Source organism: Ptychodera flava (assembly GCF_041260155.1).
Source record: "Ptychodera flava strain L36383 chromosome 23 unlocalized genomic scaffold, AS_Pfla_20210202 Scaffold_23__1_contigs__length_28996876_pilon, whole genome shotgun sequence".
Lineage (NCBI taxonomy): Eukaryota > Metazoa > Hemichordata > Enteropneusta > Ptychoderidae > Ptychodera > Ptychodera flava.
Window position 1 is genome coordinate 1,921,589 of NW_027248277.1, and position 24,588 is coordinate 1,946,176.

General features: G+C 35.1%; 1 long non-coding RNA gene across 1 annotated transcript; it reads right to left on the bottom strand.

The window, feature by feature from the left end:
• Nucleotides 1-14,731: 14,731 nt before the first annotated feature.
• On the bottom strand, nt 14,732-24,128 carry LOC139123447 (uncharacterized). Its single transcript, XR_011549677.1, has 5 exons — nt 23,946-24,128; nt 21,675-21,828; nt 19,668-19,805; nt 18,685-18,885; nt 14,732-14,900 (listed from the first exon to the last, which is right to left on the bottom strand). It is a non-coding gene; the product is annotated as an uncharacterized lncRNA (long non-coding RNA).
• Between the last annotated feature and the right edge of the window lie 460 nt (nt 24,129-24,588).

A 24,588-nucleotide genomic window follows, 5' to 3' on the forward strand; every position in this document is an offset into this window, starting at 1 on the left:
TTCAAATTAGCTGTAGATGCTAGTGATACGGCTGCTGGTGCTGTTTTATTGCAAGAGGATAGTCATGGTGTAGATCATCCTGTTTGCTATTTTTCACGCAAATTTAACAAATCCCAGAGAAACTACTCTACAATTGAAAAAGAGTGTTTATCTTTGATATTAGCTTTACAGCATTTTGAAGTTTATGTTACTTCTTCAAATCAGCCAATAGTGGTTTATATTGATCACAACCCTCTTGTTTTTCTGCAGAAATTCAAAGGCAAAATCAGAGATTGCTAAGATGGAGTTTAATGTTACAGGAGTTTAATCTTGACATTAGACATATCAAAGGCAGAGACAATTTAATTGCAGACTGTCTCTCTCGTATTTAGAGTTTATTGTTGTTCAATTTCAAGAAATTTTATTGTTGTTCACTTTCAAGAAACTTTACTTTAGAGTAAAACAAAATTTGAGTACTTAAATCCTTTTCAAGATTACATTTGTAAAAGAAAGATTTTTCTTTGAAAAATTTTCTTTTTTTGAAGAGGGGGGTGTGTATGTAGGTCATTTCCCCCACACTCATCATGACCTGAGTTCAATTAGTCTAGAACATTCTCAAGGTCACTGCCCTTGATGACCTCACAACCTTGAATTCAATTAGTCATGTTTGGAATGTTCTGGAAAGTTGATTAGTTGTGTAAGGGAGATAATTTTAGAACAGTAATTAGCATGTCAATAAAAGTTCTAGATTGTTCTTATATGCCTTTATAAAAGGGACGTGCACAGCTTCCAGTCAGACTTTTGGGATCGTGTCTCTTGTGTGTTACTATAAACTCCAGCAGTAGTCATTCTCAAGACTTTCAAGACCTTCACTGTCAACGCTGGATTTATACTGTGGACTTTGTGCAGCTGCAAGCCTGCAAGGACTGTTCATTCATTCAACTGACTGTTACAACTCTGAGACTGGAGCTTTGCCGTCCCAGCTGAGATAAGTAGTCTGTACACTTTTAAAGCTTGTACTCTATCCCTGACTTAGCAATTAGTTTTTTTTCGTAATAAATTTGTTTAAACGTTAACTGCTGAGTTCACCCTTTTGTTCGTTTTCTCTGCACGTAACAATATTACATTACCAAATATGTATGCTATAGATAATTTCAGAGCAAGATTGAATAAGGATAATAATATCAATTCATATGGAAGGAAACTTATTGACCTCTGTTTATCAACAGATATGAAAATTGTCAATGGCAGAAAAATTGGCGACTTGTATGGAGATTTTACATGTTACACATATAACGGCTCAAGCCTTGTGGACTATGTAATTGCACAATCAAGCCTTCACTTTAAAATTCAATACTTGAGAGTTCACCAATTGACCCACTTATCAGACCATTGTCCACTATCTTTTGCACTCACTGGGCAAGTCAGAACTGAAAATGTGGACAACAGTACAGGTCTTAACCCCCTTCCCAAAAGATATTTATGGGAACAAAGTTCAACTGAGAAGTATCAAGCGGCTCTCCAAAGCCCACCAGTCAGTTCCAAAATTACTCAGTATTTACACACTAATTATTTGACTGGTAATATCGATGATGCTTGAAGGCTTGAATGATATAATTTACACGGCTGCAGACATGTCACTCAAAACCTGCACTCATAAAGTTATAAAGAAAGGCAATGTGAAAAAGAAAACATGTCGTCGATGGTATGACAAATCATGTTTTATAATAAAACGTGAAGTTAGAGCAATGGGTAAACTGATTGTGAAATATCCAAATGACCCATATGTGAGAGGTCGCTATTTTCAACTTAAGAAGGAGTATAAAAAGTTAATTAGAACTAAAAAGAGAATGTACCAGGAGAATCTTTTAAATAATATCACGGAAGTGAATGTACCAGGAGAATCTTTTAAATAATATCACGGAAGTGAATGGTGGTAACTTAGATCAATTCTGGAGTGCATTGAAAGAATTAAAAGCCAACAATTCCTTACCAACAAATGATGATATCAGTAATAGTATAAGTGTTGAGGAATGGATCAAGCATTTCTCAAATCAAAATAAGAAATATAACCATAGTTCAAAATTAGACAAAATTATAAAGGAGCTAGAAAGTAAGGAAATTAATGAAGAATTGAATGTGGATATTACTTCCACTGAAATCATGAAGGCAATTAAACAGTTAAAAAAGAAAAAGTCGCCAGGTGATGATAAAATAATCAATGAAATGTTAATAAGTGGTCAGTCTGTCCTTCTGAAACCAATAACAAAACTCTTTAATAGTATTTTAAATTCAAAAAATTTCCAGACATGTGGCGCACTAGCATTATAAAACCACTTTTCAAATCAGGGGATAAAAATAACCCAAATAACTACAGAGGGATAGCTCTATCAAGTTGTCTCTCAAAACTTTTCACTTCAGTTTGAATAACAGATTACATAAATATGTTGAGAGCCATGATATTCTAAGTCAATATCAGGCTGGGTTTAGGCCTGGATTTCGAACAACAGACAACATGTTCATCTTAAAATCAGTTATTGATAAGTATATTAATAAATCAAACATTGAAAATGCGAAGGATAAAAGGAAAATGTAAATAGGTTGTTTGTAGGATTTGTTGATTTTAGAAAGGCATTTGATAGTATTTGGCGTCAAGGGCTCTATTATAAGTTACTAACACACAATAATAATGGCAATATTTATCAAATAATTAAAAGTATGTATGATGAAGTCAAATACAGTATAAAACTTAATGGTGGAATCACACGACAGTATTATTCACTGCCAGGAGTTGGACAAGGTTGTAATATCAGTCCCATTCTTTTTAATCATTTTGTTAACGATTTATCAGGTTACTTTGATGATAGGTGTGAACCAGTTAATTTAGGACAGTCTCTGATCAATTTCCTATTATATGCTGATGATCTTGTATTAATTTCAGAATCAGAGGCTGGATTACAGCGTTGCTTTGATAAACTTCATTCATATTGTAATGACTGGAATTTAGAAGTCAACACTAACAAAACCAAAGTCATTGTTTTCAACAAGAATGCTAGGGTCCTTCGTCATAGATATAACTTTTATTATAATAGTATGAAATTAGAAATTGTTCAAAGCTACAAATACTTAGGCATAGACTTCAAATGTAATGGGAAGTTTGACATTGCAAAGGAGACTCTATACAAGAAGGCACTGAAAGCGTTCTTTTATATTAGAAAAGTGTGTCAGTTCATCAGCTAACATAAATATTCATGCATGGATTCATATTTTTGACCATGTTATTAGGCCTATACTAACTTATGGATGTGAAATTTGGGGAACTGAGAAATATTCAGATAGGACACCAATTGAAAAATTGAATCTTAAGTTGTGTAAAATACTTCTCCAAGTTAATCAGTCAGCAACACATTTAGCAGTGAGAGGTGAGATGGGCAGGCATCCTCTTTTAACTTTTATCAAGAAAATGATGGTTAAATATTGGTATAGAACATACACTAAGAAAGAAAATACTTTGATCCATGAGGTGATGGTATTTTGTACTAACAATAACATGGCCTGGGCAACTGCAATGCAAGAAATTACAGGATTGGAGAGTGTTGGTAATTTTTGGCAAAATGATAAACATAGTGTGAAATACTTTAACAGATAAGATAAGTAATGCAGGGAAAGACACTAAGGGTTGTCCGATTGCCCGGGGCAAGTGAAAGTCGCGTTCGGGCAAGTGAACCTCCGATGCCACTTGCCCGACGGGACAAGTGAAAAAAATAATTACCTAGAAATCGAATTCACGAGAGCGATTTTCTGGCGAGGGAACACGGACTTAAACAAAAAATAATCATATTATGTCATTGTGAACATTTCCATGAGATTTTTCATAAAATTGCATGAAGAATTGATGAAAAGAATCATAAAATCGCTTCCAATAAAATGCAGTTCAAACAATACCACCGGTTAAATACCGTACGCTGATTTTGCATATGAAAAAGCTGTTCAGCTGGTGGAGCGTACGTTCACCAAAGTTCATTGCATTGACTGTGAGGTTACGGTGTCTCACAATATGTCGATACGGTAAAAAAACAAAACACACAGCGGTTTTTGTGCTTTGTATGAGCGTTTATAATAGGTAAAAATAAAGTCCAGTGGTGAAAAATCACCACAAAAAATGGGACTTTTACTAAAACGTACTCTTCAATGTTAACTTGTTAAGTGACAGTGAGTGGCATCGTGGCAAGACCGCATGCAATGAAAGTCATGAGCAAGCTTTGGTGTCACCGGGTCCAGTCTTTGAATTTCAATGAACATTGACTTAATTTTCAAGTCAATAAGCCAAAAGTTACTTGTCCGTGGCAACCAACCTCTCTGTTTGTGAATTTTCCCATTCTAAAATGACTGTCAAGAAGCAATTGGATCGAATTTGACATCGAGAAATTCAACTTCCAAAATACATTGAAAAACACTGACGCCTTAGGTTGTTGGTTTAAATTCTATTTAGACTGCGCATGAGTGTTAAAGACCACTTAGGTTATTAGAAAAATATAGGATACTGGTATATAGTGCAATGGTAATCCAAACTTCATAGGGCTGGTGTATGAATAAGCGCAGTAAAAACATGACAAAAAAGTACATTATTTTTCAGAAGCTTCAAAACATACCTTTATAGCTACAGATTTTTTTCTTTCAGTATAGATAAGTTAAAACTTTTAACTGCAAAAATACCTTGAAGGTACAATGAAATGGCTGTTATTATGTACATTAAGCCCAAGAAAGTAAACATACAAACATATGAACTATTATAATTTTTTCTATGAATATGAAAGCCCCACTAGCTGTAAATCTTGAAATTTGTTGATCTAAAAAGGCTTCCTATTTTCTGTGGTTTTCTTTACATTCTACCCATTTACAGGATATAGTCTTTTACTGCTTTACAAAACATTCATTATTGAAAAATTGGAAAGTAAATTTACATTTTAACCATTATTTTGATTGCCCGCCATACTACAAAGAAAACAAAGCATATGTGTCCCAGTTGAAAATATTCAACACTATGCATTCCATTGGACTACTCTGTTGTTTCCGTGAATATTCAAATGATATATGCACGGTGTACACTGTTTTTGCTATATTTGCATGGGTGCCATTTTACGTTTGGGCACACATTATTATTTTCTTGTTCAAAATTGCACATGCAGTCTCACTGCAGTTTCACTCAATACTTGTATTCCAACCCCTCAAAGAGCATATTCCCAAAAACTTGTTTAGTTCAGAAGTAAAATCACATAAAGAATGCTAAAAGATACAGCTAGTGGGGCTCTAACAATTAATTGAATATAAATGAGCCATCCAGCACTCTTAGAAGTATGAGGAGAACGCTATGAGAATGTCTGACATTTTCTCATGATAACATGATAATTTTCAAAATAAAGTGGGTGAAATGAAAAACCAATGTTTTAGCTTTTTTCAAACATGTAATTATACTGGGCAAGTGGTTTTCTAATTCGGGCAAGTGAACTGAACTCCCCACTTGCCCGAAGGGCAAGTGGATAAAAAAATAAGTGTCTTTCCCTGTAATGACTACATTTTAAAATGGAAAAATGAAGTAATGCAGAAAAGACATCATCAGGAGAGAATAACAAATTACGCATTTATAGAAAGTTTAAAACAGATTTTAAAATGGAAAAGTATTTAAGCTGTATCAAAGATAAAAATGACAGAAAATACATTACCAAGCTGAGAATAAGTGACCATAATCTGATGATTGAGAAAGGTAGACACATGAGACCAAAACTAAAAGCTGAGGACAGAATTTGCAATAGGTGTGATACTAACTCAGTTGAGGACGAATTTCATTATATCAGTGTTGTCCATGTCATACACAAGCACGACAAAAATTGTTAGACTCGATAGCAGTCAACAATGAAAACTTCAACAACTGGGATTTGCAAGCCAAATTTTGCTACATAATGAGCAATACAGATAGCATGATATACCTCACAACATTTATCCAAGAAACAGATATTTTTTAAGATTACCCAACATTTCATATTCTGCATAAAGTTATATCTTATATTTATATATATATATATATATATATATATATATATATATATATATATATATATATATATATATATATATATATATATATATATATATATTATTTTTTGATAAGTATCCTTTTCTTATTTTTGTAGTATTAGTTCTTGACTATGTTCACCTTTGAGGGAATAACGTCAATAAAGTTATTATTATTATTATTATTATTATTATGATATATAACAAAATGGCTGTGCTACTTTGTTTATACAGTAGAAAAATGGGTTCAAAGTTCAGTTTAGGTCAACCAATGTGGTATGACAGGGTGATTGTTTACAGACACACTTCTGGTTTGACTAAGTAGGAGTCAACCAGAACCACAGTGTGACTGTTTCATCTGATGTTGTTTATCATTGTTGATATACAATCAGTAGATATCACCAAAAAATGCCACAAAGTAGGTAGGCACAAGCACAATGGCATATCATTCAACTCACAACAGAGATTAATGTACAAAGTCTGCATTCTGATTCTGTATGTAGTCCTGTAGTGAAAATAACAATGCTCATCTGTGTTAACTTAAAGGCTGCTATTATTTTAGTATCATGAATTTTGTACAGCAAATCAATTATGAATACCAAAGCGGACAGTACACAAGAATTAACTCGCATGATTCTAGCTGTAGTTAGAAATAACTTGGCAATCTTCCAATGGCTCATTCCAAATTATGGCTAGGGGTGTAACATAGCGAAAACTTGACATTTTCAAAGTAAAACTGTTTATTCTTGCTTTTTGTAACTTTCATGTTCAGATTCAACAAGAAATATTATGTTGCCTTTGACTCTTGTCTGATTATTGATCAAAGGAATTCAAATATTACATTAAAATTACATCATTCCCCTTTGAAAATAATAGGATAGTCTTCAACAGAGCAAAAATGCACAGTTCTAGAACAGCGTGCCAACCACATGTATAGACACTGAAGTACATATAAAATTTACAGATTGTAGTCAGGGTAATTTACGGCCGTTCCATGACAAGTTAACCACAGGCAATATCCTTTTATCTATAATTTTCAAAGAATTTTATATCAAATGACAATACTAAAGTTCTAAGTTTATGCACACAATTCTTAACGACCATTGTTTCTTTGGTTACCACAGTGTGAATTTGGCATGGCATTAAAAATACAGCGAGTTATGCTTGAAAGTACTCTTTGCTACTGGCACTACATTGGTTATCAAGGTTTCATTTTGTGTGACAAAACTTGAGAAACAAAATGTATAGACTGTAAGCTTAAATAATCATGACTGCAAGTATGTTTCTCATAGTCCTCGTTTTGCAGTTTGCCGTACCCAATATGGATAGAATCTCAATTGGGACTTTTTTGTCTGTGCTATGCTTGGTAACATACATATTGTAAACACATTTCATTTAAAACAGTGCAATTAGCTTATTAAAACACTATTGATGTTGTCCACACCTTTCTTCGTAATTTACCTGTCTTACCATTAATCCTATGCACTACAAAGTTGCATGCTGTAACATTATTCTTGACAGAAAGAACTTCGCCAAGATAGATTGATATTCTGCTCTGTACATGAATCACTATGGTAAAAAATCTCAAACTTTCAATATTTACATGCTGTGACTATTTGATGTCAGTTGTACCAGTCTTGGTCACAGAAAACATTTAATAATGTTCAAAGATGCTATAAATTAAATTTCTGTTTTTCTGTTTTTTTTTCTTGTAACAGATATCCACAGAAGTATTACTGGCAGACATTGGTGAATATGCACTTGAATTAGAAAACACCATTTGCCAACAAAACAAACAGTTATTAAGTGATAATAATGTAGTTCGAGATCTGGTTGTCCCTGATTACTATAATTATCTCTATTTGGTAACGTATTAGCTGCTACAGTAATACACCAGCCTTTAGAAAAATGTCACAATACAAATCCACCAAAAGTAGCTGTTGAATTGGGTGTGTTACATATACAAATTGATTCTGCCATACTTATCAGATGTAAACTGCCTTCAGTCATCATTGAAGTTAGGTCACTGCAGAGTTTACTCATTCCAACCATGTCAGAAAAATTGATTTTCATTAGAGAAAAAGTGATGGTAACCTGAATAGAAAATGCACTTTATCAAAATGTTATGTTCAATGAAAAAAACATTTAAATGCAATATATAATGAGTTAACTTCAAAGTAGTAGTTTCACTTTTGATGTAATACTCTGAGATAACATCCTCCGTAATTGATTATATGCCTGTGTAAAAATGCCATTTAGTGCATAAGTTAGTTATCAGTGGTTGGCAACAAGCAGTGAAAGATACTGTTAAATTTACTTGAATCAAGAGAAGTGCATTGAACATATTCTCTTTGCTGTTGTTGGAAGAAGTTTGAATGACCACAATTCTGACACATTGAATTGGTTTGACAAATCAGTTGAACATTTCCATTTTGCCATTCATGGCTGATGGATGCCATATTTAAAATCAGGTCAAACCACTGCCTTTCTTTATAGCTTTATTAGTGTGGGTCACAGATTAGCTAGTCTTACTGTGGTGGTGACTAGAAATGGGACACCTAATTAGCAAATTACCCAGCTGTATTACCAGCCACATCGGGATTTCACTTTGTAATTAGCTAGAGACTTTGTTAACTTGTCAGCGTTACCGTTTTTCATTTTAGTCAGCTGTACACACTTCGTGCATGTAGGGGCATGTTACACAGATATTTCTAGTTTTATTTTTGAAAAAACTTGTTCATAGTTCTCTCATAGACTACTATGCATAGTGAATCAACATTTTCGACAAAATTTTAAAAACTAATATCGTGTACACAAATGCACCTTTTGATTCCCACTTCAAGCAAAGTACATTTAAATATATAGTCAAACATATTAAATGTATACCGGTAGATATACATGTAGCCTGCCTGTGGGGAAAATTGCCTGATTGACTCCATGTATTATGATTTGCATTGTCGTAAACCACGTGCCTCTTTATGGCAACAGCTTATCGCTACCCGTTAAGAGGCTGTGGTTGATTATACGCAGAGATTCACGGATCTATCACTGGTTTCCAGCGCTGGCTGAACGGAGCCAATCAGAAAGTAGGTCTCATAAAAGCAAATAAATTATTGTAATTTGCAATACAAAACGACGTGGCCGATCTTGGTGCTCACCACCGCTCCACCCTCACTGTCGATGAAGAACGCACAATGTGTAAATGTGTAATGTTTTTGGACTCAACTGCTCTATTCACACCAAACAGACGTCATTGATAATTATTTTACAAGAAAAAGACAGGTTTCTCTGCACTAGGACCAGCGGTGGCAAGTCTGTATGCTACCAGGCAGGCCGTCCCAATTGTGTTTCACGAGCGGTATATCAAAGGGTATCGCTATAAATATTGGGCCCTTTCATTTGAGCTACTAGTGCATCTACTCGCTATTCAAATGTGCACTAGGCTCCCGATCGTCTGTACCGGTACAGCCGAAATCACAGTCCTCGGCAAATTGCACAGTTGTTCAAGTCCAATTATGTTTCATTAATTCATCACAAAGTTACGCTAACAAATGAATCAAACCAAGAGGTTTAGTTTGTTCCTTGGCTTTGCAGTTCAGCCGGGTGCAAACACGTATACGCATTTGGGAACGCCGTTGAAGTGGGAGCAGGCCAGGTTCGCTGCAGGCCGACGTCTCTTGTGTTCATACCAAAGCCATAGTATTCCCATGGTGTCGCCGCTGCTCTCGATCATGACAGAAAAACTGTCAAAATTTTGAAAGCTGTTGGATTTAATGCAACATATATCAGAAGAAATGCAACGGAACCAGAGGTCTCAGAGCCTGAAAGTTTGATCGTGTACACACAGACAACGAGAATCTTGTCTGTGGTTTACGACCTGACATGACTTTGTAAAACAGATTCGTGATTGGCTAACTCTGATGACATATTCTCATGAATAATTAATTAACCCCCATTCACACTTCCGCAGTTTCCCGCCGTAATCTGCCAGAGTTTGATTTTTGCGTAGGTAAGCGGAGCGGAATTATTGCTCTGGCTCGCAAGAATGTATGATTTGATAATTTTTTACGAAGCACTATATCAGCCACATCTTGCCATCTTACAGTTGCAAAAAATTTGGTGACTCATCTGCAAATGTATGAAATATTATGCCCCTTACAACATGCTTCTGTGATAAACTGTTGTCGTATTTTTGAATGAAGGATTGTTGAAATCTGTTATACCGTATTAGAAAAATAAAGTATTAAAGGAAAAGGATAGGAGCACTAGGCTTGATTTTCTACAGAACGAGGATTAACAGTAACTTTCTTGGAAATCATTGGGACTCAATATAACAAGCTATTCATTTCAAGCATGCAGGGAATAAAATTTCTACATTGTCACTGTTAAAACCTTGAACAGCAAAGATTATTATCTTAAAAGAAAAACATGAATAACCAGACTTATTTACTTTTAACCCATTTTACAATAACCTCAAAATTTCAGAGATTCAGTTTTATTTGTTGGAATATTACAATCTTTTAGTAGAGTCAATTTTTTTCTTATACAAATTCTTTGTTTTGTCTTGTACTTTTGTTGGTTTTTGCTCAGTTATTCACTGTTCAGTGAAATGTATCAAAAAACTAACAAATTGCATATTGTCTCATGATTATCAATTAGGGAACTCCTCAGTGGGTATTATTGACCTAGCTTAATTTGGAGTAACTCAAGTCAGCTAAAATTAAGAGATCCAGAAGTTCACTCATGCATTTATGAATAACAAAAAAGCGAAAAAGTAAACACAAAAAAGTTGAACCAATTTAAGAACTCCTGACAACATCTCCATAACCAAAGAAAATTTAATGGAGCATTGTAAAAAGCTAGAGTCAAAATTATCTTTTTGAAGAAATGCTTATTTTTTCTGCCTGTACATCCTTTTTGAATTGACTGTAATTGTAAATGATTGTAGCTCAACAAGTAAAAGATTGTTGGTGGTGTATGTGTCTTGAAGCTGTGTTGTAAGTGAAAAAGGAACAGACAAGAGTTTCATACAGGAATTTTTGACCAAAAATTAAAATTATCAAAAACATACATTCAGCTTTTTAGATAATTTGAACGATACTGACTCAGATCACAGTAAAGAATCTAATGCCTAATTTTCAAGCAAGCAGAAAAGTTGTTTCATGGACGATTTTTTGTCAAAAATTAATGGAATCTGAAATTTCCCCTAAATTAAAATATTCAAATTTTGACACAATTTACACAAACCTTAAAAAGGCCACCTAAGAAACCTATAAAATTTTAAGTTATAGCACTATCTGTTTTGGAGAAGGCAAACTTGATACTAGAAAGGTTTGTGGACATTGACGCTGCCACTTTATGAAGGACAATGGCAGACAACCACCTTTCTGATTAGCTCTGAATCACAGACAGTGGAGCTAACAAGAAAAAAGTTTGATGATGGTTGTTGTCCCCAAGGTGTATCAAAGTCTTGAAGGCCTATTGTAAGTGATCAGCAAAATGACATTACATTGGGTGTGGCAAACAAAAAACAACATTAATCCACAGAAAACATGACACAATTCAACATACCTAATTTATTGTTGTTCAGTGACAAATTCTGTCCTTTAGCTGGTAGTGGGTGATTCAAATATGTCAACTGAAATCCATGTAGCGTCCACTTTCACATGGAATGTATAGTCATCCCAGGAAAGTTTCCAGAACAGCAAGGCAGCAACTTGTCATCAGGTAAGGTCAAAGGTCATAGGCTATCAACCATTTATTGCAGGAATTCTAGTGAGAACAAAATGTATCTCAGCAAAGCGTCTCTGTTAGAATGTAATAAATGTGGGTAACCAGAGCACAGATTTATTGTGCACAGTGCAGATATAAAATTGGACTGTTTCACAAAATACAATGCCTTTGTAGACATAATTAAGACTCATTGTCTTTGAGTCATCTAACCTTCTTAGGAGTACTATGGATCTGTGCAAACACAGTTGTTGGCATTATGCCCGCGAGTCTTATGTCACATTGCACCACAACATCTTTACAAATGGTAAACACTGGAAAAGGCAGCAAGCTGAGGCATAGTATCATCCAGTGGGAAGTAAAACTATGGAAAGACATCAAGTGATTACATAGTCTGTTGGGTTTGAAGTTTAGGAAGAATTTTCACGTCAGAATCTATACACAGCATTGAACCAAGCCTTTTTTCCTCTTTGCTTTCAAGTCTCATTCATATGCAAAGTGTGACCCAGATGTTTGAAAAACAAGTCTTCACTCTCTGACCAGACAGAAAGGATTAAGTTGGTACAATAACAAATAAAAAGTCAACTGTTGAAAACGTACGGTAGAGTTTACAACGAGAATAATCCCTGTCGCTGATTTAATTGCACTATGGGATATGGACGGTCAATTCAGTAAACTTACCTACATCACATATTATGATTGTGTAAACATTATCTTGTCAGTACATGAAATATGGTCAGTGTCAGCCCACACTAATCAGTGGAAAAATTACATGTACACAACAGCAGGATTTGTATTGTCAATAGAATTTCAGCATGTCTGGCAAACTTTAACCCCTTGACTACCTATGGCGCCGGATATATCCGGCGCCATATTGAATTACCATATACCTTGAGTGCCGGAAATATCCGGCACAGTTAAATAGGCGTATTTGCTTCGTTTTTGTCGCTAAAAATCCCGTAATTTGGCGTCGGCACGCAGCGCGACTAAGACTGATGTATTCCGATCTGGCCTGAATGTGATTGCGCCCCCGTACGTCCGAGTATGGCCAAAATCCGGAAGCAAATGTCGTGACCCATGACCTCGACCCTGAAAGGTCAGGCTGATCACAGAAGCGTCGTGCTGATTGTTTACAGTTTTCAGAAGTACGGACGATCGCGAAGATGTTTATGGTTTGTTTTTTTAATGAAATGAAATGTTTATTTATTGAAAACAAATGATTTATATGTAAATATGTTCTATTAACAGCAATATTTGTGAATGAAACTAGAGGAAATACAATTTTTTACTATAAGCCAGTGAAATTTTATAGCAGCCATATTATCAATATGACTGGTCACATGACTGGTCATGTGTTTAGTCATGTGATATGTTGTTCCCTAAAATGTATTTTTAAATATTGTGAATTATTTTTTGATAAATCATAACCATTTTAGATGCATGTTTCTGCAAGGAAGACATAAAGCAGGTGTTTACAAATATAAAATGTGTTGATTTTCAAATACAGAATCATGTCAGATGCTGATGTTTGTGGTTCATTTACTCTGCCTTTTGTGAGAAAAATCTCAAATAGGTACATGATAACATCTATAAATAAAGTAAAGGGTAGTTATTATTACATATATGTAAAGACAATGCCATGAAAATTGCAACTGTATTCAAATTTGCGTCATTTTATGGATTCAAAACACGTCCTGATGCTTCAAATATTCATATTCTTTGCCAACTCTGGTCACATGTGTCATGTGATCAGTCACGTGACCTGGAAATACAAAACTTATGTATGAAAAAGTGGGAAATTTCATGCTGATTCAGAAAATATATGGTTTATTGGTACTTACTTAATTTTTACTCTAAGCAGTGTTCATGCAATGACCACACCTAAGATTTTATCAATATTTCCATAAGGGCCCTGGTATATAGGAATACATTGGCCTTGGTAGTCAAGGGGTTAAATGTATATAAACTTCAAAACAAACCGGAACATAATTATATTAAATCATTCAAAAGCATTGGGTTACACATTTCAATGTAGAAATGACTGTTTTTGAACCATATTATCAGAAAATATGAAGGGAGACAGGTGACATAGTCATTGAAATAGAAGTCACTACAGTGGTATTATGGGACATATTTTTTTCTGAAGCCTTGCCTGGAAGTCAATTTGATTTCATAAGTCAAATAAATTTTATAAAAACTATATATGATGGCACTAACACTTTTACGAAATCATGCTGCTACAGGAGTGAGTTCTGTGTTGTACAAAATTTTATGAACTTGTTACAAGTGTGTTAAAAACTTGGCACAAATGCAGCTTACACATAATTTCACAAAAGTTACTGAGGTATTTGTGAACATGTACTGAATGATAAATCAACAAACCTTGGTCACATGAAATCCGGGAAAGACATTTCACATGCATACAACGATTCTGAAGATTAGAACTTTCTGTTTGCCAGACCACAAATGTATTCTGGCAAAAGTTGTTGAGGAGGCCCTGCGGAACAGTGGTTAGAGTAACGGACTCACTATCGGAGGATGGTGAGTTCGAGACCTGATTCAAGTCCCAGTAGATCCAGAGTAGCGGATTCACTGTCAGAGGACGGTGAATTCGAGACTCTAGCACGGTGTTGTGCCCTTGAGCAAAGGCACTTTACTCCTCTGTGCTCTGTTGGGGTAGTGGGTTATGGGTACCTGAGCATCCAGTAAATGGGCTAGTGCCTGTGGATGATGGACTTCTTAAAAAAAGTTATGTATTATAAATGATGAAGAGAATATCTCACTGATGCTTGTATCGCATAGACTTCCCTCATAATACACAACTTTGTCTTGTCTTTGACTATCTGTAACAATCAACATTACAAGAACTAAAACTAATGTGTAATTTACTTGTGTGTACTGTATACATTTATGATCAAGGCAAAACGTGTAACAGTATTCTATGTATAAGATATGATTAATACATTGGTCTTTACCTGGAAGACTATTAAATGCTGTATTCTCTGTGTCACTGTGATTTCTGTTCTGACAATCAGAAAGGACAGAATGACAGTTTGGTCTTTATCTTTCACATCTTCAATATCCACGGTAAATTACATCACTTCTTTCTCTGCATAAATCTTATCATAGAGAGATAAAATAGAATTTTAACTCTAACATAATAAACAGGATAGAACAAAACTTTGTGCATCCTCATTCAAAATAGTGGTCCAGATCATTGCTTGTGACCTTTGACCTGATTGAGGTACACTGAAATGAGTGAATACTACTGCATTTTCAACACTGCAATAGCACCAAAACCCCCTTGCATTTAGATCAGAGTGAAGCCACAATAAACAAACAAATAACAAAGAAAAAATAAACAACAATGGACCAAACTAACATACATGTAATAAATAAATAGCAGCTATGATAAAGAAACCAATACACCAACGAAAACCAAAACACACAAACAATAACTAAACAAATAAATAAAACAGTGAATTGAATAAGAAGTACAATAATTGACCAAACAACACATGAAACAATTCAAAATGTGACATCAGTATGTCTGTGTTTCCAGGCTTCCCTGTGCCTAGGTCAGTGAATTGTGACCACACTCTAACAGTGAGCTGCACAAATGAGAATTAATATCACTACATTCTAAAACAGAGATATACCAAGATGAGTGAATTATTAATGACCATGTACAAAAGTTCAGACACCAATGCATGGGTAAATATGATCACAATCTAAAACTGAAATAGCCTTCGGTGAGTAAATACAAGTATGATACTCCTCTAAAACTACTGGTACTACATTCATGAATGTGATCAACTCTCTGAAACTGAGATGTAACTGGGGGAGTGTCATCACAGTACAATACATTTATATTTTATCTAAGTGATTGAATTTAGCATTTCATGTAAAATAATGTTCCTGTTTAATAGGGACTAATGAATATGCTGGTTTGAGGTCTGGGACTGCGTGATTTCCGATTCAGATCAGTACAAAAAAGTTTCCAGCTAGATGACAGTCCAGATGTCAATATGATAGGGAAAACAATGTATCAGCCTCTGTATATAGTTTCATGTGTGTGCACAGGCGACCCAATAAGTATTACTGAGTTTTTCACAGTGTTTTCTCTATCATTTTCTCTTCTTTCTTCATGCTCTGAATGATCGGAATAAATAAAATAAATGTTTTATATAACATAACCTAGCCTCTGTGACTCTTTATTTATTTTACACTCCATTACAAGGACGTATATCTCTCATACACACATGCTGTAATTAATTAGTCAACACAACTAATTATGCTAATCCGTGGACTTATCAGGGATTTTAGGGTTGGTCAACATCGCGAAAGATAGGAATGGTTACTAAAACATCACTATCTTTCCGATGTTGACCAACCTCTGATAAGTCCACGGATTAGCATAATTAGTTGTGTTGACTAATTAATTACAGCATGTGTGTATGAGAGATATACGTCCATGTAATGGAGTGTAAAATGAATAAAGAGTCAAGAGGCTATAGGTTAGGCTATATAGTCATTTATTTTATTTACTACGATCAGTCAGAGCATGAAGAAAAGGAGAGGGACTGACAGTGACAGAGAAAACTGAGAAAAACTCAATAATAAGCTTATCAATATGTATGGGCCGCCTATGGTGTGTGGTACACTTAGTCACAACAGACTTGAAGTTTGCAACAACATATTCATGAAATTTCAACAGCAATGCATATTGTATGATAACACAGCCTGGGTTAATGATTTACAGGTGTCTCTTTTGTTGTGTGTTGTTTTTCCACAACTTACATAAACTTTGAAGCAAGCTGCGATGTAGTCCGGGGTCAATTGTCATTCCGTGTGTTTTGAATGAAGATTTTGCCAAACTAGCTCATCGATTTACTTAATGGCCAAGTTTTTAAAAAAAATTGTTGGCATTTTTTCTGACAACTGTGAAGGTCATTTCAAGGTCATTTCCTTAAATCGACAAAAATCGTTTTTTTCTTAGCCATGAAAACACTTTATGGCCAGTTTGCAACCATACCGGTATTACCTTGGAAACATGCAATTTGATGTGAATTATTCCTTACAATCATTAAAATTAAGGTTTTTTAAAAAAATTGGTTATTGTATTAAAATACCGTATATAGAACTACTTTACCAAAGGTCAATTGAAGGTCAGTATGAATTTCTTTCTTATTTTCGTAGAAATGCCTTCCATATCTTAAAACATCAAAATGATTATCTTGTATACAATTTCAGGAAGTCAGATGTCTAACATTTCCTGTCAAAGGTCAATGACTTTTAATGCCATAATCTCTAATCTGAAGAAAGTTTTGTTATAAAAGTAATATGATCACACAGCAACTTCAAAACTTTGATAACTCTGCATGAGTGACTTTCAAAAAAAACAGAAGATTTCCAAGCTTAAGTTGTTAATCATTATCAAAATCATCAACACAAATGTCACTTTACAGGAGGTGAACAGTTCGGACAAAAAATTTCATCAGCCTCACAATGACACATTTCCGTACATGTGATGTCAACGCATTCGTCTTGCAAGAGCAGATATTTGTTTTGTATATATTTTGTTTACAAGAATATCTGATCAAATGCACAACAGCTTCAGGGTAAGGAGGAAGCATGAATGAATGTGTTTTCCTTCAGCTTCCATTGTTAGTTTGCTGGAGGTGGCAAGTCGGGTTAGGCAATGATATCATTTTCCATATCATTGTTTGATAATGGGCTCTGAGAATTGCTTGGATGAGATTGCCTTTGGTTGGTGTACTTCTTGAAAATGATATTGCTTTTCTCAAAATTTTGGCAGCTTTGAACAGTACTCTTACATTTTCCTCTGTACTTTCCTCAGCAACTCCCTGTATTGCTGCATCTTTAGTAGCATTTAGCAAAACCAATTCTGGTTCATTGTGTCGTGCAGACTTTCCAAATTCCACACTTTCATGTGATCAGTCATAATTTTCTTTAATTTCCTATTTCCAATTGATGGGTTCACAATTCCATGTTGCTTACGTATTGCCAAATATGAGTCATGTACTTCACCCAGGTTTAAAACTGAACCGTCAGCTAAAGAATTTTCACCAAGGAAACAATTGATATCTGCAGCAAGCATGGTGGTATTTATCATTACCGACATTTGCAGATCCAGTCTCACACAATGGGTCTGCATTTGTCTTTAAATTTCACAATAAATTTTCAACGTTTTTGGTCCAACATCTTTTGTGATATTTAATGTCAATGGCTCTAGCATCCTTTGGATCTATTGCGCAATGAGTCTGCCTTTAACAAGTCTAATTTTCCGGGTTTACTGCTCTTTGTAGTGTTTCCCCAGCATTAAATGAAGAAACCTCATGGAGAGGACCCAAATATATATTGTTGTCGGAAAAAAAACACAGGCTTTTGTCATATGCACTAGCTGATGATCTAGTGAAAGCAACTTTAGTTAATTAAAGTAACTGTCAACATTCTTTTCCCAAAATACTTTTACAAACACGATATATATGATTTCCTACAGAGATTAAAGTTCAAAAGTCACAGTCATCGATGTGTGCAATTCCACAACCTTTAAAACTTTGTTTCATTTGTTTTAACTAATCATCAATTTGAGCAAAATAAAATAAAACAGTCAAATGATGGATAAGCTATTTATTAGCTTCTTATCAAGTCAAAGTACAACTTGACAGAAAATTTGGTCACAGACAATCAAACAGCTGATGTATATGATTATTGTGATCACAATCATGAGTGCCTTGCTGACAACATGTACTTCAATGTGAATTCACATTGTTCAAGCTGCAACATTGTTTCATATTTCCTTCATTTTCTTCATTCTATATTGTTGCAATTATTCACAATTTCTACTAGTGTGACCCATATGTTTGTTGTTAAACTTACATCATGTGAATCCTTTATTCAACATACAGAGTTCCTCTAGATTTCCTATTTCTGTCTTGGTTGTGTTTCTTCAGCTGAGATGAACACATTGCTGTCTGAATTTTTTCCACTTGATGAGATCAGCATGGTTGTCTTGTTTTGTTTTCACACAAGAAACTCCTAAAATTCCCGGCAACACTTCAACACTTCTCAGCTTCTTTCCTAAAATGCAAAAGGTAGATACAAAGCTAAGAATATAATTGACAGATATTTATAACAGAGTCAGACAAAACATGGCACATTTCTACAGCTCATTCTGAGTTCCTACAAAACATTTATTAGCAAGACTGAAGTAAAGGTACAGGTAGTAAAATACATAGCTGATGGGCCTTGGCAGTCATTAGGATTAGGGCTGGCAGTAAATTACATTGATAGATCAAAGGCCTAGTTTGATTCAATTCAAAATTATAATCTGGTCTGAAATACAAGGAGATGCATGATTAGCCAGATATTGATTTCAGGACAAACTGACTTCATTGATAAGCTATCAGTGTGCCTTCTAAGCCAATATGACACACCAAAATGCAAATAAATAGCTGGTGATAGAAGCAGTCTTGATTTATTGGTTTACATATAAAGATATGAGGGTGATGCCAAGAATTTCAACACTTCTTCAATCTGATGCAATGATTCAAGAAATACACGTTTGTTCGAGGACACACTGTATGCTATCCTTTGTTGAAATAAAAATATCAGAGAGGTTAACGGTAAGAACTTATTGAACTCTGATTCAAATGAAGTGAATATTCAGATTTCAGTGATCCAAATTGTAATATTCTGACGATACAATTCTTAAAGGGCAGATTCTTTTTAACACAGCATTTATTTATTGGTGAAATAATTTTGTTCTGAGTTTTGCATATTACAACAAATGTCCATACAACTGAAATATTATTACAAGTAATTTATTTCTCTTGACATGATTTCATGGAGTGCCATTGTACCTGTATTGTTGCGGTATAGAAAGTGTAGATGTTTCCTCTGTATGCCATGGTGACTGCAGTCAACAGCGCCCTCTAACACCAAAGTCTACTTTAATTGATCTGTCAATGTTCCAGTGCTTGAACATCATTTGTAGAAGTCTAAAATTGAAATTTGAAAATTCATAAGTATAAATTCACTACACAAAACAAAATTATTATTGGAAGATGATTAACTCCTGCATATTTTATGTAATTTAATGTTTTTATTGAATATTAATAGTTGCATTAGGCACTGTGATTACCACTGAAAACATAAGATTACATCATAATTGGTTTAACCCACTATTGGACTAAATAAAACCAATGTGTTGAAAGATCTGTTAAGAGCTGAAAGAGTTAGACTGTCACTATAGTTTGCTTAAAGATTAAAAAACTGTGTTTGTAACATTGTACTGTGAATGAATTCTATAAACAGTTCGTAGACACTCTAAATTTGGAGGGTCATTCGTGCAATCGCAGATTGTACGACCTCATGAACTTAGATACGCACATGCCTATTCAATCCCAATTACGTCACACAGATTACAGCGGGAATCAACTATTGAACTGTACTCACTCGGAAATTGACGGTGACCGGCCACAGTGCAGCCGGGCAAGTGCATAATGCCGGGACCAATCACTTAGCAAAGATAAATAGGTTGTTTACACACCAATCTCAAGCCAATTTAGACCTCAAGTTTAGCTTTGCCGTACATTTTCCTCTGTTCATAACTGAATTCCCGGGGTTATTCATTCGTATTATCACTGTATACTAAATGATGAAGTTTCGGAATGCGAATTAAGTTGAACTTGAAGGCGATGTGCAAAGTAACTACTTTTACTCCATGCCCAATGTGTCTAGATCGGTTCTGAATGTGTGACATACCGGTACACGTGTTTGACTAGTTACAGCAGTGTATCTGTATTAAAACATGTATCTCTGAAGCTTCAACATATTATTAGGATGACGGAAATCTTTTTCATGCCCTGGCCGAGAATAGATACTGGCCGAGAACAGGCGGAGGGAGTGTATAGGTACAGTGGAAAGTACAAAGTCAAGGTCAGCCCCTTCCCTGGCACGTACTACCCTAGTGTGGGGTATTTGGAAATAATCTTATAAAGTTTGTCAAATGCATCAACCCCAGGAAAGACAACTTTGAAACATTCAGTCAATAAACATAGCTCTTTATCAAAAATCTGCACTTCCAAAGTCTTTATACCATCCACAGTTCGGCATTCATCAATTTCGCTGGCTTGACCAGGCTAAACGAATACAATTTGGAAGGGTAACCGATTTTCAAAAATGTCCCCCAACGTCCCCCGTCAACGTAGCTCAATGAAACTGCAATCCTTTGTTCATCTATATTTATCGATTGAATAACTCGAATGACATTGCTCACAAACACATAAGTACGCGAAAAATGGGACATTTTTGAACTGCAGGTGCTTGACCTGTCACTGCCGATACTGAAAACATTGAGGTGACGATCGCACTACGTCAGAAAGCTGGAAAAGTTGGCAAATTACGACTTATCATGCTCTATTGCTGCCATGATGTTGTAGTGAGGTTAGTCACGAGGTTAACCACGACCGAATTTTTCATAACTTGGCCTTGCATAGCGTTAAAACAAAGGCCGAAATTAGCCGATGTCCCAAAGCAAACACGAAGACTTTGAAGTCAGTGACGTAATCGAGTTGAGATCTGGGCAAGCGCAGTCGTTGGAAAACGACCCTCCAAATTAAGAGTGGCAACGAACTGATAAATATCAAACATCTACTTGATGGAGATATATGCACAATCAGATATTTGATCTACATTACAATCTAATTTACTAATACTCAGAAAACTTAATTACCATAGTCTAAATTTGTAAAATTCATTATTGACACCTATATCAGAACCTTAAATCCCCCAAATTGTCAAGTAGGGAGGGATATTGCCCCTTGCGTGTGAAATCTGGATAAAACACTGTAAATTACAACACTTACCACATTCTGTGTCATCTTGAAGACTGGCAGATATTTGACATTTTCATACCATGTTTATGATTTCTATCAATATTTCCCATTCACTGGTTTCTTCCATACTCACATGTCAACACAATTTTCATTGTTTCCAACAATTCTTGCAATAGCTGATCCCCTGTGAATAGGAACAGAATAAACTGAGTCATCACCGTATAACAACAGAAATAACAGTACTATAAGAATATGACTGCTATAAGTCATATCATTAACTCCATGAAGTTGAAACATACAAAACTGTACGTGTGTTATTGAATATTGTGTAGAGCTTCAACCTGGATGGTAGAGGGCGCTGTTCAATATCCCAATTAAACTGGACACAATAATGGTTGACATGACAATACTTACTGCATTAGTTGTAGTCTTTTTAGATTTTCCTGCATGTCAAGAGTCTACTGAGATGTTCAGTTTTGATATTCTTGTTTTTGTTTGTTTGACAATAAAAACTTTTGTCATTTTAAGGTGTACACTGTGAATGCTGTGTGTGTTTTACTGTTACCTTAAAACAACATATCCTAAAGGGTTAAACCTGGAATTCAAATAGACCATGATACGAACAAAACCACATGCACAAACACAAATAAAAATATGTGTATATGTGTTTATATACATGTGGGTTTGTTTATACATACTGAGTGTTCAGAACACAGCAAGCGTCTTTCCCACCGTAGAACCATTTCTGGGAGTACAATTGATTTTCAACAGTCTTTGGTTTGGGAAAACAAGAAGATTAAAATACAAATGCTAGGCAACCAGTAACTACCTGTTGCTAGTATACACAATGCTATCTCTGTTGTGCTACTATTTCACAAAATTTAATGTGATTTATCTTAAAACTCCCCTCATTGCTGAATTTTGGAAGGAAGCTTAAGATATCTCTCTAACACTTCCATTTCCACATTCCTGATTTTTTATTCCGAGGGAGACACTGACATTCTATTTCACTAAAGGGACAGTACAATGTTTGTGCTAAGGTTTAGGAAGATGAGTCAAAATGGTGTGAGAACCCAGGTACTGCATCTGTTGTCATCTAAGATAATTGATATTGTGAGGAGAGCCAAAGTAATGTGACAGGGAACCCTGGTAAAATTTACAGGCCTGAAAAAACACTGCAGGGATTTTATTTGTTGGTGTTTTTGATGTTGTCTTTATAAGTTTTTTTTTCTGGTAACTTCTACTGGAGATACAAAGTATTCAGCTTGTTAACTCAGCCTGTACATGTGTTTGTGGGTACATTACTACCGTGACAATTGAATTTTAGTCCGTTCTAAGATACCAATGTAAGAGCAATAAATGAAAGTGAACTTTACACACATGTACATGAAGCTGTGTTGACATGTTGAAATTGTGGGCGTTTCAGGTCCTGCTGAGTACTGCCCGTCACTTACTTTACTTATGCTCAACAACACACTAAAGGAGTGTGGTAAGGAAAAAATTACAAAACACAGCAAACACTCAATGAAGCTGCTGATGGGGAGGAACTAAAGTACAAGAAATAAATTTAGCAAGAGGTAGTTTATCTTTGTGAGTAATAAGATATATATGAACTTTTCTCTGTCATTCAAATCATGTTCAAATCAAGCCAGGATTATACAACTTGTGGATGAAAATAGACTATCTCGATAAGTGCTGTATTTTGGATATTCTATTACGAAGTGAAATTCATCCTCAACTAAAGACTTAAAATATTTGCAGAATCTTTCATTTGCAGGAACTTTTGGAATTGACCTTCTACCCAGTTCTATTTGTAGGTTAATGTGATCCGAAATTCTAAGTTTTGTCAGCCACCTTCTATAGGTAAAAGATCTTATATCAGCTAGCAATTTAACTTTCAAACATCTAGCAAGTAACTTTCAAATACTCGTCACTACTCGTCCACTGTCCGTCTGGAAAATGACCTTCCAATTACTGTAATCAGTCGATACCTGAATACCAAAGACCATTACTGTTTATAGATCCCGAGTCTGAAAAATACAGTCATAATACGATCGAGTATTACTACTCTTTCGATACCAACCGTTTTAGGGACTATTATTCTGTAGGTATTTTACACAGAGTAGTGGTCTTTTAGTGCTAAGATATCGGCTGGTTACAGTCATTGGAAGGTTCATTTCCTGACTGACAGTCGACGGCAGTAATCAGTGGTACCGGATTTGTGGACCATAACACAGACTTGTACATAGACATAGTACATACACACAAAACGTCGGGCCGCTATAGTGCAGCAATACTCACATTTTCACTGTAGAAAAACCACTTCTAAGAAGTCAACAGCAATTCAAATGAGCATCTAAGTGATAGTTTTCCACTGCTATTGTCATCACGCGTCAATAAACACAGACGATCGGCGAGTGTATCGATGCAGCGTGGACACACACGGAGGCCGCCATCTTGGTAAGTCTTGTTTACGTCCGAGGTTTTCCGAACGACTTCGTTCTCGATTCGGAATATCCTATAGTATGATTTAACACTTGTCAGTGTCCTTCAAATCACGATAAATCCCATTTAGTCGTCCGATTACATTTGTGTTTTCATGTCATGTACATTTCATAATACAGTAGTCCAAAAATACATTTCAACATTTCATTAACACTATTTATTATACTAAGATTATGATTCTTCTATTCGTACAAATCTTTTTATAACTAAACGTTTTTTATTTTTTCAGAATTGCAATAAGTACGACGGCCCGTTTTTCTAATGGAACACATATTTAATAGGCTATTACCTGAAGTGATCGTCGTGATTGATATCTGTGAAACTTTCTGTGAAACAAAAGTAGTTATCACTATTTGACTACTGAGGGCGCCCTGATACACTCGCTGCCAAATTATGGCCCGCAAAGATGCTCACTCGGTTCTTTTCATCAAGTGACTGT